Here is an 18,112-nt window from a genome sequence, read left to right as displayed (position 1 = left end):
AAACAGGGGAAGTTACTTGAATAATGCATAAAAAATAGAGGATAAATTGGAGTCACAGGTGTAGCCAGCTGTAGTCCTGCTAACAAGCAGCTGCAGTGGGATCAGGTGTGTCTGATTCCCAAATTAATCCCAGCAGGTGAGTTAGAAACTCAGGTCTGGGTACAAAATTACTTCAGTGTGTGCCTGTTGATAATAAACAGCTGTCTTTAGAAACAAGGTGTTAATTTGGGGTCCTGTTTGCTGCTTTTCAGCTTGTTAAAATAATGAAAGACTGGGTTCATTGCAGGAGATGCACGTGCTAATTAGCAGGCCAGTTAACAGAGCAGAGAGGGAGCTGTGCTTGCTGCTCCCCAGAGAATTCGGGAGAAGGAGCCCCCAGGGCTGCAGTGCGGGATCAGAGGCAGGTGAGTGTCAGGGGAGGGGGCCATGGAAACACAAGGGAGCTTTGCATTTCCTCTGCTGGCATCTGCCTGGCCTTGGCTCCTAGGCTGCTCCTGTCTCAGGGTCTCGGTGCTGGGCTGACCCCAAGAGTGTAAAAGCCCTTGTTTCCCAGGCCATGCAGCTAAAGAAGTCTGAATGTGCAGGATCAGCTTCTCAAGGGTGTTTATTTTTCCTTATCCAGAACATTCTTTCTCTGCCCTGCTGAGCTCTGTCCAGCAGCTCGGCCATGGCAATCTGCGTCTCACCTCGGGCAGAGTTTACATTATATACTCAAAAGTTATGTGTGCTATATTTACAATATATTTACAATGTGCGCTATATTGGCTATATTTACAATATAGCCAATATCTATCATCTATGTTGGACAGTGTGTCTGTACCTTAAACCAACAGAAAAGTGTCACCAGCACAGCAAGACATGGAGGGCAAGAAGAAGGTCAGGATATGTCCAAATTCCTCCATCTTGTACCCCTGAACCCCATTCTAAAAACCCCAAAATTCTACTTTTCCACCCTGTGTTAACTCCCACACTACTCAAACTCTTGTGGCTGTAATTCCTCACACAGAGTTGGCAGCTTTTTCCACAGGCTAAGATGGAAGCCACGGGTGTTTGTGACTTTGTGCCAGGGTCTGGAGCAGCCAGGGCAGCCAGAGGGATGTGCTGGGCTCTGACAGTCCTGCTGGAGCTTCCCAGGGAAGGAATGGGGCTGGCAGATGTGTAGGTGGAATAGAGAATGAGACCATGGAAAAGTTACGACAGGGATAACAAGCTGTGTTTAGGGTTTGCATCAGTGAAATGTCTGATTGTGGTTTCTGATGCACTGACTTCACACAGTTGGCATGGCTGCATTTGGTTCATGTGTCCTTAAAAAGCACAAAACCCCCTGTTCAAGCCATCATTTACTCCTTACAGATATTTCTTAACTCCTTATCTGCTCAGCTTTTGCCTAAATGATCAAAAGCAAAGAAAATTCGTTTTGCTCCAGTTAGTTGCAGAAGCCACCATTGTGCTTCATTCCAGGAACAAAAAATCCACAGGAAGTCAAGATTTAAGATCCCAAAAAGCTGAATAAACATTTATTTTTATACCTCTATACTCAATATACAGGATTGATTAATTAACTGACAAGACTTGTCAAAGGAACCTTCCAAAAAAAGGGAAAAACTTTAAACATTTCTATGAAAAAAACACAGGAAAGCACACACCCTCAGCCCAATTTCCCAAGGAGAAATTCCTCCTTTCCAGGAACAAACGCGTGTGTGAGATTTGTGGGTGTAATTTGGGTAGCTGTGGAATTCCTACAAATTTTGTTAGAATTCCTAAGATACATTAGCATGGCTGAGCAGGTCCCCTCTTGTTTGTGTTACCAGATGCCAGTGGAGCTTCCCAAATGGAATCCCAGGATGGTTTGGGTGGGAAGGGACCTTCAATCCCACCCAGTGCCACCCCTGGATGGGCAAGGACACCTTCCAGTGTCCCAGGCTGCTCCAACCCCAGTGTCCAACCTGGCCTTGGGCACTGCCAGGGGTCCAGGGGCAGCCACAGCTGCTCTGGCAATTCCAGCCCAGCCCCTCTCCAACCTCCCAGCCAGGAATTCCTAAATCCCAATATTCCATCTAAATTTCCCCTCTGGCAGAAATACATTTTTTTTTCCCATAAATGGCATTTCTTGAATATATTTTAAGCTTGTTTGCTGTTTGTTCCATAAAGGAAGAGATCGGGTCTATTATTCAGAAAAGAAAGACTAATCCAGATGAAACAGGAAAAGCTGTTGAGGGTAAAAGAGATAATTTGATTTTTGTTGAGTGTCAGTGGTTCTGGGGCAGAGAGGTGCACCTGGAAACAATAAATGCAGATTTAGCTCAAGGCCTCTAAGTGACTTCTGAGCCTCATCGGCTGCTTGTGCTGTGGGTTTAGAAGGAGGAAAGTGGGTTTTACTGGGATTTATCCATGTGGATCTCTGCAATTACCAGGAAGCACCTAAAACTGGGAATCCTGCTGCTTCTCTTTGGGAAGGTGGCTGATGGCAATCAAAATCTTCATGGAAAAAAAAAAAAAAATTCATGGGGCAAGGATGATGATTCCATTCTAAAAACTTTTCCAAGTGCCCCTTCCAGACTTCTGCCTCTTTAGGTCCCAGTGGAGGTGCAACCCATGCAGCTGAAGTTTCTGCCCTGGGTGGATCAGCAGTTTTGGCAGCAGCTGCAGAAATTCCACCCCAAAAGTCTGTGGTGTGGGTTGTACAGCCCAGACACCTCGGTGAGATCTGCAGTGTGGGGATAAACTGGGGAGAAACCCCAGAACACCCCTGCATGCTGTTTGGCTGAGGGGGGTGTGCTTTTCTGTGTTTTTTCATGGAAATATTTAAGGTTTTTCCCTTTATTTGGGAGGTTCCTTTGACAAGTCTTGTCAATTAATCAAATCCTGTAAATTATATATATCAGGTATAGAGGTATAAGAAAAATATTTATTCAGCTTTCTGGGATCTTAATTAATTGCATGTCTGGAAGCAAAACCCAAATGTTTATTTTGTTTGGGGCAGCTGGAAGAAAATACTTATATTTCATATATTTATACATATATAGGTTTGATTTATTAGTGAATAGTCTTCATTAAACCTAAGGAAACGTTTTCCTGCTGGATTTCATTGTATCTCTGTGAAGAAGCAGACTGACAGAACACCACACACTGTGCTTAGGGTGTTTTATTCTTATTTCATCTTTTCCTCCTCTGGTTTAGGATTATTTATGTTCCCAGCCAGCAGCTCGGGGGGTGGAAGGAGGGAGTGGGAAAGGAGGTTGTGCTTTAGGGATAGCAGAAAAATAATGAACAACAAAAAAAATGAATTACGAGCAGCTGTGCCCGGGCTGGGGTTCCTCTCGTGAGGGAACATTTCTGCATGCCGGGGGAAGCCCAGCGTTCCGGAGGGAAGGAGAAGCGCCCAGGTGCGATGGGAGAGGAGCGCTGTCCCCACGAGGTGGCAGGAGCTGCCTGCCCGCATCCATCCATCCCTGCCCGCATCCCTGCCCGCATCCCTGCCCGCAGCCATCCATCCCTGCCCGCATCCCTGCCCGCATCCCTGCCCGCATCCCTGCCCGCAGCCATCCATCCCTGCCCGCATCCCTGCCCGCATCCCTGCCCGCATCCCTGCCTGCAGCCATCCATCCCTGCCCGCATCCCTGCCCGCATCCCTGCCCGCATCCCTGCCGCTGCCAGCGCCGCGATCCCGCTCCGCCCGGGAGCAGCCGCTGGAGCCAGGCTGCGGGACGGGAGCGGGCCGGTGCGCGGCACAGCTGAGCCGGCCATTCCCGCAGCTGCCTCGGGAAAGCTGCGGCTGCTCGTCGCTCACACGGAGCTGCTGCTGCCGCCCTCCCGCTCGCGGTCCCCTCGCACCACACGAGCGTTTTGGCTGATTTTGCTGCCACGTGAGGCACAGAAATGACACTGCCAGGGACAGCACCCCGGGAGCAGCTGGGGCTGGGCCAGGCAGCTCAGGCTGGAATCAGGGAAAGGCTCTTCCCCAGAGGGGCTGGCACTGCCCAGGCTCCCCAGGGCACGGGCACGGCCCCGAGGCTGCCGGAGCTGCAGGAGCCTTTGGGCAGCGCTGCCAGGGATGGACAGGGTGGGATTTTGGGGAGCTGGGCCGGGATGGGGCTGGGATGATCCTGTGGGTCCCTCCCAGCTCAGGACATTCTGGGTTTCAGTGAATGATTTCTGACTTGTAAAGGAAACAGCCCCAACTCTTAGGCAGTTGTTCTGGTGACTGTCACCTCCGTGAGAAAACTGTGCCTTCCTTCCCTCCTACCTGGAATGGTTTTGCTTTGAGTTTCCAGCTGCTCCCCTGCCCAGCAGGGTTCCCTAGGAACACGTACCCCCACGGGCTCCTGAGTGCTGCCCTCAGTCCTGTCCCACAGCTGTCACAACCTGAGCTCATTTTTAATTCCCCTCTCATTTTCCCACTGCTGCTGGAATGCATTCCTTAATATTCCCTGTAGTGCTTGGCTGCTGCTTTCTTGTTTCGGTGTGCGAGTGTTCCTGGCTAGTTCCTGAGCCCTGGTTCTCGTGCTGGCCCCGCTGATTCTCTCCTTTCCCAGAGATTCTTTCCCTGGCTGTCCCTGGAGAACAATCCCAGCCTGTCCCAGCTGGAAGCACTGAGCCAGGCACTGCTGCAGCTTCTGGACCGGTTTCTCTCTGAGTTTGGGGATTTGAAGCTTTGCCTGCACAGGAGCAGGAGGAATTCCCTGTCCTCCTGGTGAGCATCTTCCCCTGCATCTCCTCAGAATGAGAATTCCGAGTTTGGTTATTAATTACAATTCTGGCTGTGTGTTGGAGGGAGCTGCAGCTAGTCCTAAGTTCTGTGCTCTATTTCTGAGGCCTGCTTTCACAGCTTTCTGAAAGTCTTCTTACTTTTATTATTTCCCACGTGGCTCGAGACGTTTCTGTGGGGCATTTATGGGAATGGAGAGCAGGGCTGGGAGCTGCTGAGCCGCTGACTGAAGTGGATGTGCTGACCCTGGCGGGCCAGGAGGCTCTGCCAGCAGCGCCCCGAGGAGGAGAACGCTGTGCTTGCCTGGGCTTGGCACGCAGAAAATGCCAGACCTGTGCGGGTTTGTGCAAAGCTGTGATGAAGCAGTGTTACTAAGGAACCTAAGTGTTGTGGGTAGTGCTATTTTTAGCTGGAGCTGCAAAGGTATAAATACTGAGCTTTTGGAATCTCTGAACAGCTTCCTGTGTGCCAGCCATGGGGACCCCATCTCTTCTATCACTCGCTGTCAGCATTCAGGTAGAGATTTTTCTAAAATCCTATCACCATCCTGGGCATTAATCTGCCACCCCAAGCCCCCTCACTGTCAGCCTGCCTCGTGTTGCCTGGCTGGCCAGTCCCATTTAACGTTCTGGAGCTTTTGGGGGCTGCTCACAAGTTCTGTGAAAACTGTGGTAAGCTCAGGTTGTAGTCACTTAATAATCTTATTTAAACAGTGACTGAATAGAAAATATTTAGTTGCTAGTATAAAAAATGAATATTCCCCTCAGCATCTTTGCAAGCACAAAAGATAAATATTTGTTTTATGCATTCTCTAAGAATTACTGTATTGATTCCCAATAACAAGTCTAAGCTATTACAATAATTTCACCTGTTAATTCTTTTAAAACATCCTTGTTGTCTTTTCCCTTATTGGCAAAGTTTTATTTTTACTCGTCTCTGTAACTTTCCTTATCTTTTGAGTGTTTTTGCTAAGTGATCCCTTAGAGTAATCTCCACTGGCTGCAAGGCTGATTTTAATTTAAAGACAAATTTGTTGTGCCTGTTATTAACACACAGCACATTGTGATGATGGAGTGCCCTGGTTTGGGCTGGGATAGAGTTCAGTTCCTTCCCAGGAGCTGGGAGTGATTTGGGTTCAGGATGAGGATGATGAGTTGGGGTTAAACCACCAGAGGCTGACATTTCCCTGTGGGGCGAGATGTTCTCCCAGTGCCATAACCTGCCCCAAGATTTAGCAAGAAGTTATGCAGAAGTAACAAATGAAATAAAAAAATTCTTGTGGCTCATAATTAGGGCTGTTTTAAAGAGGATTTTTCTCTGGTGGTCATTTCCCAGCAGTGTTTTCATTCATGGAAGAGAAATCACCTCAGAAATAACAAATAGATCAAACTTGTGCATCTGAGCAAGGCCTGAGCTAACATGGTGTAAAACAGAACCATGCTTAAAGCAGAGCCCTGTGCTTTTCTGTTTTGTTTTTCTTCACCAAGGCCTAAGCCACTGCTGGAAAGACTCCCTGTGTAATTCCCTGCTAACTGGAAATGGGGAAGAAAACGTTCCCCTCAGTTCTTTGAACCAAGAGCTGTTGGTAGTTTCATTCTCTCCTGGAGTGTTACTCCAGTGGTGATGAGATTCAGCCTAATCTGCATTAATGTTGCCTTTTAGCATCGGTTCAGGAAGGAGCCCAAAACCCCACCTGGAGCTCCACGGGGCTGTTCTGGAACGGGCACAGAGCTGGAGATCCATCCTTTGTAGGGGATAATAAATGTTAATGCACTCCTTAGCATTTCAATGTCATGATTAAATATTCCAGAGCCTTATTAATTGAATATTTTATATTCCTGCAAATGGCCTTGATCCTCACAATGGCATACTAATTCCAAGGGAAGGGAGAGGGAGCAAGTTCAGATTCCTGCAAGGAGTCCCTGCAAACAAGGCTTTTGAACTGACAGCACGAATGGGTTCTTGGGCAAGTTGCTGTGCATGAAGCAGGACCTGGAGGCAATGTGGCTGTGTTTGCATTCTGGATTTATGGGGTTCCAGAGTCACGTGGGTGGTTTGCTGCTGGTACTGCAAGGGGAAGCTCAGTAATGGATTATCCCAGGGGATTAAAATCCTGTAGGTCTCAGTCACCAACCCATCAATGACACCAACGTCATCATTCTGGGCTGCAGAGATGAACCTTTCTACTCTTGTTAGAACTGAAGGAAATTCCAGATTCCTCCTCCCCTGAAGTCACAAAGAGTGGGAAGGTTTGCCAAAAGGGAACTCATGGCTCTGTTCAAGAGATGAGGAGGAGGAGCTGAGGGAGCTGGGAAGGGGCTGGAGAGTTCCTGAGGGAGCTGGGAAGGGGCTGGAGAGTTCCTGAGGAGCTGGGAAGGGAATGGAGAGTTCCTGAGGAGCTGGGAAGGGGCTGGAGAGTTCCTGAGGAGCTGGGAAGGGAATGGAGAGTTCCTGAGGAGCTGGGAAGGGAATGGAGAGTTCCTGAGGAGCTGGGAAGGGGCTGAGCCTGGAGCAAAGGAGGCTCAGGGGACCTTGTGGCTCTCACAGCTCCTGCCAGGAGGGGACAGCCGGGGGGTCGGGCTCTGCTCCAGGAACAGGGACAGGAGGAGAGGGAACGGCCTCAGGCTGGGCAGGGCAGGCTCAGGGTGGGCACAGCAGGAATTTCCCCATGGAAAGGGAGCTCAGGGATTGGCACTGCCCAGGGAGGTTTGGAGTGCCCATCCCTGGAGGTGTCCCCTGGAGGTGGCACTCAGAGCTCTGGGCTGGGGACAAGGTGGGCATGGGGCACAGCTGGGACTCCCTGGGCTGGGAGGGCTTTTCCAGCCTCAGGGATTCCAACATTCCCAATTCAATTTTCTCCTGGCAGAACTTCCATGCAGGGTTACAGGGAGTATATGTTGTTGTAGATATCAAATACATTTCTTGCTTTTCTTTCTCACATACTGCAAAAATAGTAATTAACAAATAAATAAGCCATTAAGACTGTGGGAGGCAGCCAAATCTGCCCCTTCCTTTTGTGGGGCTGAAGTTCATCAGTCCATTTCTGGTGAAATTTAGTGTCAGGTGTGGAGTTTTTGCTCCACACTTTTATGGCTATCCCAGCTTTCCATCCACTAAGACTCCGCACTGGTGGTATCTTTTTCCTTCCTCTCTCTCCTATTTTGATAAAATCTGATTTTGCTGAAGCACTTTCTAGAGAAAACAAACAAAAAAAACCCAACAAAAATAAAACAAAACAAAAAGTCTGTTAATAAAATTGTTTTCCAAGAGCATTGGTGTCCCAGCTGGGCCTGGGAATTATCCAGGAGGCTGGAGAAGCAGCAGCTGGGAGGGAAGCAGTGATGCAATGAGGAGGGAAGCAGGGAGCCACTCGGGGTTGCCATGGCTACTCCATCGTGGTGTCCCTTTGGATGGCTTCATTCCAGAGCTGGGGCACTGCTGGCACTGAGCCCACCAGGGCTGGGCACACTCGGTGCCACCAGTGCCAGGGCTGGGAGGAGCAGGCAGAGCACTGGGGGTGTCCAGCAGGGCACGGTGGGGTTTGGAGCTGCTCGTGAGGATGAGGAGGAGCTCTGTGGGACGTGGGATGGGTCCCTGAGTCAGGGCTGCTGCCCAGCTCTGGCTCGTTTCCCTAGGGAAGGGGGAGTGACACCTGGAACTCTCGATTTTCAGGGAATTAAGGTCCCTTGAAGCATTCTTGCTGCAGGATTTGTGCAGTTTATCAGGGCAGTGGTGCTGGCACTGATCCCTCCCCAGCTAGTGCTGGCATCCCTGTGCTCCAGAAGAGAACCCTGAGGCCCCCACGAGGGTCTGCTGCTAAAGGAGTTTGGGAAGAGATGATCCCAGGAGCTGGTGTGTGAGACAAAACAGGAGTTGAGATGGGATATTGGGAATAAATTCCTGGCTGGGAGGGCGGGGAAGGGCAGGGATGGAATTGCCAGAGCAGCTGTGGCTGCCCCTGGATCCCTGGCAGTGCCCAAGGCCAGGCTGGACACTGGGGCTGGAGCAGCCTGGGACAGTGGTGGTGTCCCTGCCATGGCAGGGGTGGCACTGGTTGAGATTTAACATCCTTTCCAACCAAAACCAGTCTGGGATGTGATGAAAATCAGCTTTGCCAATGAGCAGATAAAAAAAAAGGGAAGGAGCAGAATTTGGATTATAGTCTAACTGTAGAGAATTACTGGAATATTCTGGCTTCTTTTTGAAGCATTAGCAACAGGTCTAAAAAGACAAGACACTGTGGCATTTTAGCCTGTGAGAGGCTGCAGAAGGGGAGGTTTCTGTGCTGGGAGGTGATGGCTGATGCTCCTTGCTAAGTGCTTTTATTCTCTCGAGGTGTCAGGTGCAATAAAGCCAAGCCCTTCCCTCTGCCAGCCACTTGCACCTCACCTGGTGCTGCCCTTTCCTCCCGCTGATCTCTGCTGGCCACAGCAGGGCACGAGCCCTAGATTGACAGATGCTGCCAGATCAAATCTCTGTTTGCCTGCTGAGGGCAAGGCAGCCCTTGGAAGGTCCCTTTCCTCCGGCTTGATGGGTTCAATTGGGCACACGGCTCCTTTCCTCCGGAGCTGTGAAGGATTTCAGAGCATTACAGCTTCATGGTCTGTGCCTTCCACTGGAGTTATTGCTCTGTAACCCCTGGAATGTGTTTACCTCAGCTCTCACCGGCAGCGCTCCTCTGGAGCACAAAGAGCAGCACGAGCAGAGCTGGGGAAGCAGAAATGTGCCATTTTTTCCATTGCCAGCCCCAAAATGTGGGATTCAGGCACTGCTTCACCTGGGCAGTGCTGCCAAGGAGGTGATTTTTGTTTCCTGTCACAGTGTGCTGGCAGGGTCTGACACTGGGTGGGTGCTGCTGATCCTCCTGAGGATAACTTCCATTCCTTACAGTCCTGGAATGGTCTGGCCTGGGAAGGGACCTTCAATCCCACCCAGTGCCACCCCTGCCATGGGCAGGGACACCTCCCACTGTCCCAGGTTGCTCCAAGCCCTGTCCAGCCTGGCCTTGGGCACTTCCCTTCCAATCCAAACCATCCTGTGGTTCTGTGACTGCTCCCAGGGCAGCTGGGGGATCTTGGAGCCCATTCCCTCTTTCTGTGGGAGTGGACAGACAGCTCGGGATATGCTCAGTGCATCCTGTAGGGCAGGGACAGGAGCCTAAAGCATGAACCCAAATGGCTTTGGGATGATTCCTGCCTTTCTGTGTTAGTCCTCTCTGGAAAACGAAGCTGAGAATCCCATTTTTTATTTTTTGAGCCTGGGTTTGTCTGTGTGTTCCCAGTGCCCCAGAGCTGCAGCTGAGCCATCACTGTGTGACAGAAAATGTGCCTTGGGGTGGGATAATGATGCTGGAACAAATCCCTGCCTTTTTGTGTCTCCACTTGAGCTCTGGAGTTGTGCCTTGTTGACCTGTGTGAGCCAGGCCAGGCCCTGCACTGCTCCTGAGGGAACTGAGCCTTTTCCAACCTAAACAGGATGGGAATTTCCACAGGATCTCCTCAATCCTTCCAACAGCAGGGAAAACCAACCTTCCCCTCCTGGCACACTGCTCACACCTGAGCTCATTAATGGCACTCCAAGCTCTTTACTCATGGTGACATCTGGCAGGACAAGGAGGTTGTTTCATGCTTTATATTCTCCTCATCTCAGGGTATTTTCCCTTCCAAAATCACTTGGGATGCCTGGAGGGAGATCACTGGGGTGTCACAAGTGAGTTTAGCACGTGGGACTGGGGAGCAGCTGGAAAAGAGTGCTCAGGGAAGTGGAGGCACAGGTTGGCTGCTGGTGTGGGGAGAGAGGGAATGGGGAGCTTCACTCAGCTGGAGCCTTTCACAGCCTTGTGAAAATATGATGAAAATGAAAGCAGGAAAGAGTGCAGCACTCCCTGTTAGTGATAAGTTACATTATTGAGGGATTTTTCAGCACCCCGTGCTGTGCATCGTGAAATTACAGTGAGATAAGCAAAGTTTTATTTGCCCACTGTCTGGGAGACAAAGTCTCTTAGTTGAGATTCAATTTCTACCACCCATGTTTCTGGAATTATAAATGTAATTAACTGACTGTGGTGTGACAATAGCAGCTTGGAAGTGCTAAACTGCTGAAGTTTTGTATGGAAAAAAATCCATCCTTGTGCAAGCTGGAGGGGGGCCTTTGCTGGCTGCTCTCCCTGGGAAAATGAAAGTGAAAAGCCATTTTTTTGCCATAAAGGAAAAACAGTTTTGTTGTTTAAAGGCTCTGGGATGTTTCCAAATTGTTCTGTTAAGAAGCTGCGAAATAAATACATATTGTAAAATGAATTTAATTTGGGCTGGCACTAAAATTCATGATGAAACGAGAACCATAAAAAGGCTGTGAGAACTCCAGGCTGTGAATGGACATTCCCAGGCACCTCTGTGAGCTCCATATTGCCTGGAAAAGAGGAGTGCTTTTGGGAATGGCACCAGGTAATGCCAAGTTTATTGCTGGAAGAGCCCTGGAACGAAGATCCTGAGTGTGTACAGCACCCAGCACCTGCACTTCCCACACCCACTGTGCCTTCACCTTCCCTTGATGTTTTCTCTGCAATTGTTTTTAGAAATAGAATCCCAGAATCCCAGACTGGTTTGGGTTGGAAGGATCTTCAATCCCACCCAGTGCCACCCCTGCCATGGCAGGGACACCTCCCACTGTCCCAGGCTGCTCCAAGCCCTGTCCAGCCTGGCCTTGGGCACTGCCAGGAATGGGAATCCCACATAGCCTGCTTCTTGTGGGGAAAATGTCCCAGGAGGACCAGCTTGGGACTGACCTGGCACAGAAAATGTAAACCACGCCCAATTTATAAGCACTGAAAAGGTCCTGCAGTGAGAAACACCAGGTAACTTCCTTAAATCCAGTGGTATCCTCCTTTTTTCAGTCATTCTCCCTTCCAGGGAGCAGGGTCAGGCACTGTGGGGCTGTGGGAATGGCCAGCCAGGGATCCCAAATTCCAACTCCAGTTCTCTTTCCCAGGATCCTGCCAGCCCTGAGCCCAGGGCGTGGGGACAACCCTGGAGCACTGCAGAGATGAGCCTGGGTGTTAAGCAGCCCCAGCTGCTCCTGGCCTCAGCAGGGATCCATTCCACAGGAAAACCTTGGAGAGAAGGAATGGAAAGTGCTGGGAGTGGATGTGGGATGGGTGCCCAGTGCAGTTCAGTTGTTTGCACAGAGCCTGGTTTTGTGTTTCATTCTGACAATCCAAACCCAGCAGCACTTTCATTTTATAGATCAAGAAATATCAACAATGATCTGATTTGTGTGAAACTCAGCTCCCTCCCACCTTCCCAGAGCTCGGGGTTCAGCTGGGCTGGGGTTTGCTGCACTGACCTCTCTAATTCCACCCCAGGGGAGCTCCACCACCCCTGGGAATTCCCTCCACACCCTCCAGGCCGCTGCCTGCCCCAGAAGCTCCAGGATGCAATTTCCCACCATTAAGCACAGGAGCAGCAAGTCAGCCCTGGAAGTTTATTTGTAGATCCTGGAGATGCACAGTCCATGCATTCCATTAACCAGGGCAGGAATGGGGCGAATTCTTGGTCCAGTGCTGTGAAAAATGCTGTGGATTTTGTGCTGGAGTCTCCACAGGTTTAACCTGTGCCAGGTGATTGATGATTCTGCTGCCAGAGGGTCGCTGATGGCTGCTGTAGGGTGTGGGGGGACAGCAGAAAGTACTGTGGAGGTGCTAAATGATGTTGGCATCTTGACCTTGGTGGGCCAAGAGCCCTGGGAACAGCAAACAGAAATCGGAAGGAAAAAGCAGAAAGAACGTTGTGCTTTGTTTTATCATGCAAGACTACGGTTAGGCAATGTTGCTAAGAAACATGAGCTGTAAGAGTATATAAACCGAGCTGTGGAAATAATAAATTGGCTTCTTGCTTGCACCAGAAGGAGGCCCCTTCTCTCCATCTCTGTCAGCAGGGCCTGTGTGGAACACGTGTGCTCAACCACCTCCTGCTCCTTCAGCACATTAATTTCGTCTTGTTTATGATAATTAGCCCAAATGTTCAGCATCCCCACATTTGCCAAGAGCTGTGTAACCAGCCTTGTTCATCTGGAGAACGTGTCTGCAGCAGCAGGTCCTGGAGGGCAGGAGGCCAATGCTTCCTTCTTCTCCTGTTCTCTTCCCATCTATCTTTTGGGCACAGATCGAGGTTGCAGGGCTGGAAGGATCTGCCACCGCTGCCCTCAGGAGCATCCCTGAGTGATGATCACTGGAGACTGGAAAGGGTTTGGTCCTTGCCCCCGTGGGCAGCAGGGTTCTGCTGACTGTCCAGCAGAGATTTATGAACGTTTTGGAGGTTCTTCCTGTGGTTTGGTCTGCTGGGCCACAGCTCTCTATAGTGTCACAGAATCCCAGAATCCCTGAGGCTGGAAAAGCCCTCCCAGCCCAGGGAGTCCCAGCTGTGCCCATGCCCACCTTGTCCCCAGTCCAGAGCTCCGAGTGCCACCTCCAGGAATTCCTGGGACACCTCCAGGATGGGCACTCCAAACCTCCCTGGGCAGTGCCAATCCCTGAGCTCCCTTTCCATGGGGAAATTCCTGCTGTGCCCACCCTGAGCCTGCCCTGCCCAGCCTGAGGCCGTTCCCTCTCCTCCTGTCCCTGTTCCTGGAGCAGAGCCCGACCCCCCGGCTGTCCCCTCCTGGCAGGAGCTGTGAGAGCCACAAGGTCCCCCTGAGCCTCCTTTGCTCCAGGCTCAGCCCCTTCCCAGCTCCTCAGGAACTCTCCATTCCCTTCCCAGCTCCTCAGGAACTCTCCATTCCCTTCCCAGCTCCCTCAGGAACTCTCCATTCCCTTCCCAGCTCCTCAGGAACTCTCCATTCCCTTCCCAGCTCCTCAGGAACTCTCCATTCCCTTCCCAGCTCCTCAGGAACTCTCCAGCCCCTTCCCAGCTCCCTCAGGAACTCTCCATTCCCTTCCCAGCTCCCTCAGGAACTCTCCATTCCCTTCCCATCTCCCTCAGGAACTCTCCATTCCCTTCCCAGCTCCTCAGGAACTCTCCAGCCCCTTCCCAGCTCCTCAGGAACTCTCCATTCCCTTCCCAGCTCCCTCAGGAACTCTCCAGCCCCTTCCCAGCTCTCTCTTGCTGTGAGGAGCCAAAACTGACAGGGCACTCGAGTGCCAGCTCGGGGGACACCCAAGGCTCATTTGTGGCTCTGAGGAGCACCACGGGCAGGGCAGGATGGCAGCAGGACAGTGACCGTCCCCTGCCAGTGCTGCTGAGGGACCCGGGGACATGAACAGAGCCATGGCCCAAGCACCCTGCTCACACCCTGCACACATCCCCACTGGAGAGCAGCAGGAAGGGCCATGGCAGGCAGGGAATGTGGCTCTGGAGCAGAGGGACAGGGAATGATGGCAGACAGGGAATGTGGCTCTGGAGCAGAGGGACAGGGAATGATGGCAGACAGGGGATGATGGCAGACAGGGGATGATGGCAGACAGGGAATGTGGCTCTGGAGCAGAGGGAAGGGGAATGATGGCAGACAGGGAATGTGGCTCTGGAGCAGCTGTCAGGGTTTTGGGAAGGAAGACTCTCCAGTCTCAGCACGTGCAGGGAGACTCGGTCTCCCGAGATCTGAGAGCCATTAATCATGTGGAATTAAGGCAGTTAATCAAGTCTCAGGAACTGACAAAAGATTGTCCCTGAGGCTTTTTACCTCCGGTCTCTTTGGAAAATGATGGTTTCAGCTTTCCACTCGGCTGCCCCCGTCCCTTCGGCAGAGCCCAAGGTCAGCCGTGGTGCAGCGCTGGCACTCGTGAGCCCAGAGCCCTGCTGGGACTGGCACTGCCACGCTGGGGCCAGCCCGGTGCCAGCAGGGATTCCAGCAGGTGCTGCACACACCCGTTCCCCGCCTGGAAGCTGAAGGATTTCCCAGCTGGTGAGCCAGAGGAGCTGTGGGAGGGATGTGGAGCTGGAGGCTCGGGCTCTGCTCACGCTCTCCGAGTTCATGCTGGAACACTAATTCAGCTCATCTTTTCTCATTACATAATTTATGCAATTAATTTCAAACTGAATTGCTCCAGATGCTGATTCTGCCCTCCTGGCTGGCACTTGCTTTCTCCTTGTCAAACCCGACCAGGGGTCGATGCCCCAGCCCAGGGCTGTCCCTGTGTGGTGAATGCTCCAGGGGCAGATCCCACATGGACACAGAGGCCACACCTGGCACAGCTCTGGAATGTGTGTGGCAGGAGGTGGCAGGAGCCCTGTCCCAGCTGAGCAGTCACAGCACAGAGCTCAGGGATGCTGGAATGAAGGAGCAGGGATTTGGTGAATCCCCGGGATGTCCCTGTCACCCCAGAGCTCCCGGGGCTGGTGCCGGGAGGTCCCCGTGCAGATCTCGGGGGTTTGTGGCACTGTGGGCAGCACAGCTTGGGGACAGGGACACGGGGAAGGGACACGGGACTTCAGGTGGCCATTGGAGACTTTGAGAGGCCACGGACACAGGAATGGCTCCCACTGCCAGAGGGCAGGGATGGGTGGGAGATTGGGAATTGGGAATTCCTGGCTGAGCTGGAATTGCCAGAGCAGCTGTGGCTGCCCCTGGATCCCTGGCAGTGCCCAGGGCCAGGTTGGACACTGGGACAGTGGGAGGTGTCCCTGCCAGGGCTGGGGTGGCACTGGGTGGGATTTAACCCAGCCCAGCCCATTCTATGATGATCATGTGATGATTTATCTGGCCTACCTGCCACATTTCTGGCTCGAATTTTCCCCAAAATTACATATATTTAACCTCCTTTTCTAAGGAGACACTTCAGATTTTTACCTGTTGAGGAATTATAAAGGAAGAATATTCAGTGTTCATAAACATAATAAAAATATTTCCAACTGCACATCCCTGAGCCCCAAGTTTCCCAAATGGATCCTGCCCTTATCCCAGGGGGAGAAATCAGACACGTCCAGAAAATGGACACCAATTCCTTGGAGGCTGATCCTCATCTCAAGCAGTAAAACAGCAAAAGGTTTTTTTCTCTCTCTGCATAAAAGAACATATAAAATATATTAAATAAAGATTTTTCAGAAAACAGGGATGGATGGGAAAATGGGAATTCCTGGCTGGGCTGGAATTGCCAGAGCAGCTGTGGCTGCCCCTGGATCCCTGGCAGTGCCCAAGGCCAGGCTGGACACTGGGACACCCTGGGACAGTGGGAGGTGGCCCTGCCCATCCAGGGGTGGGATGAGCTGACATTTAATGTCCCTTCCAACCCAAACCTCTCTGGAATTCTGTGACTGCACACCAAGCAAGTTGCACACTCCAAGGGTGGATCATTACCATAAAAATCTAAGGTTTCATTGTGCTAATTCAACATTCAGAGACCAGTTCTTTTATGCAGAGAGAGAAAAACCTTTTGCCGTTTTACTGCTGGAGATGAGGACCAGCCTCCAAGACGTTGGTGTTCATTTTATGTCTGATTTCTCGCCCTGGGATAAAGGGAGCAGAGGGCAGGGCAGCTCCGGAGCGGGGCCATTCCCGCATCATTCCCGCGTGGATCGGGGCTCGGGAGCGTTTCCCCACGCGGTCCCGCTGCGGTCCCGGGACATCCCAGGCATCCCATCCCGGCCTCCTGTAATGGCCAGCGGGAGCGGCAGGTGGCGAGCCCAGCCTGGATTCATCGCTGCTCCCAGCCGCAGGAATAGCCGGGAACAGCAGCTGTTATTCCTCCAGGCCTGGCACTGCCCTGGGAATGGCTGTGCCCGCCCCTGGGCAGCGCTGGGACAGGAGGGGACAGCTCCTCCTATGCTCCCGGTCCAAAGGCTTTCCTCGGATTTGCCTCGCCTCGTCCCTCTGAACAGAATTCCCAGCCTTGTCCACCCTGCCTGGGACCGGGATTAATGCTTCAGCTGAGTGCGGGAGGTTCTGCTGGATGCTCTGCTCCAGCTGCTTCACCTCATGCCCGAAATTCTGGGGTGGGGTTTGGAATTCACAGAATCCAAGAGTTTGGGTTGGAAGGACCTTAAATCCCATCCAGTGTCACCCCTGCCATGGCAGGGACACCTCCCACTGTCCCAGGCTGCTCCAGCCCCAGTGTCCAACCTGGCCTTGGGCACTGCCAGGGATCCAGGGGCAGCCACAGCTGCTCTGGGAATTCCAGCCCAGCCCCTCCCACCCTCCCAGAAACAATTCCTTCCCTTTATCTCACCTAAATTTCCCCCCTGTCAGTTTGAACCCATCCCCCCTTGTCCTGTCCCTCTACTTCTTGTCCAAAATCCCTCCCCAGGTTCTTTGCAGGCCCCTTCAGACACTGGAAGGATGAATTGCCAAGCAGCCCTTGGAGTTTTCAGCTACATTAAACCTCTCCAGTGATATGAATTGCTGTTTTTCATATTTTTTATCAGTCTGTGGAGAATAAATTAGCTGAGGTAGGAGATGTGGCTGCAGGGAAGATAAAGAGGTCAGGGACTGTCCCTTCAGGTGTGTGGTGCCTGCTCACAGCCCTCCTCGACCTCAGGGAAGACACAAGTTGGTTAATATTGGAGTTACTCCGTTTAACTGAGATAAACAACCACACACAGCACAACGAACCTCTCTTGGACAAATCCATTTGAATTAAGTTGCAGGAATAACTTATATTTTTCTGTGGTTACCTCAGGGGGGAAATTGAAAACATTTTTTTGCAGAACGTGGAAAGGGATGACCTCAACACTTCCTGGGAAAACCTGAACAATGGAGACATTTGGATAAGGCTGGAAGTGCTGCCAGGGAATGAGGTCATGCTTGGACAACGCTCCCAGGGATGCACAGGGGGCATTGTGGGGTGTCTGTGCAGCAGCAGGAGCTGGGCTGGATGATCCTGGGGGTACCTTCCTGTCGGGGTCACTGGGCAAGACCCCAGCACTGTGAAAGTCCTTTTTTCCCCAGCCCAGATGCTGAAGAAAAGGTCTGGAATGTGTGAAGCTGAGTTTTCAAGGTTGTTTATTTTTCCTTATCTATGATAGTTTCTTTCTGACCTGCTGAGGTCCAGCTAGCACAGGAACCACGGCAGTCTCCTCCCAGCCCCGGGTGTCTCCCACATTATATACCCAAAATTCCGTGTACCACGTTTACAATTCCCATACCAATACCTAAAACCTACGTTGGACAAGGTGTCCCTATCCTAAACCAATAGAAAAGTGTCACCATCACGCCCAGACATGGAGGGCAAGAAGAAGGAAAAAGAAGCTAGGGCGTGCCCAGATTCCTTCATTTTGGACCCCTGCATTTCATTCTAAAAAATCCCCAAAATTCTACTTTTCCACCCGGTGTCAACTTCCTTATTACATCGTTCAAACCCTTTTTGCCTGTAATTCCTCATGTGAGGTCGGCAGCCTCTCCCACGGGCTGAAATCGAATCCACGGGTGATTTTTGTTTGCTGCCGAGGTTCCTGGGCTCTCTGCCAGGGGCTCATCCAG

The 18,112-nt window shown here is 51.6% G+C and overlaps 1 long non-coding RNA gene across 1 annotated transcript in view; it reads left to right on the top strand.

Moving 5' to 3' along the window:
- Positions 1–3,562: 3,562 nt before the first annotated feature.
- Positions 3,563–18,112, top strand: part of LOC146767451 (uncharacterized) — a 36,547-nt gene continuing 21,997 nt past the window's right edge. Inside the window, exon 1 of the long non-coding RNA XR_014955870.1 lies at positions 3,563–5,224. This is a non-coding gene — a long non-coding RNA (uncharacterized LOC146767451). The remainder of the gene's footprint in view (positions 5,225–18,112) is intronic.

Source organism: Lonchura striata, chromosome 5 (genome assembly GCF_050655825.1).
Source record: "Lonchura striata isolate lonStrDom1 chromosome 5, ASM5065582v1, whole genome shotgun sequence".
NCBI classification, from domain to species: domain Eukaryota; kingdom Metazoa; phylum Chordata; class Aves; order Passeriformes; family Estrildidae; genus Lonchura; species Lonchura striata.
Note: the sequence above shows the minus strand (reverse complement) of the source record. Positions and strands in the feature narration are given on the sequence as shown.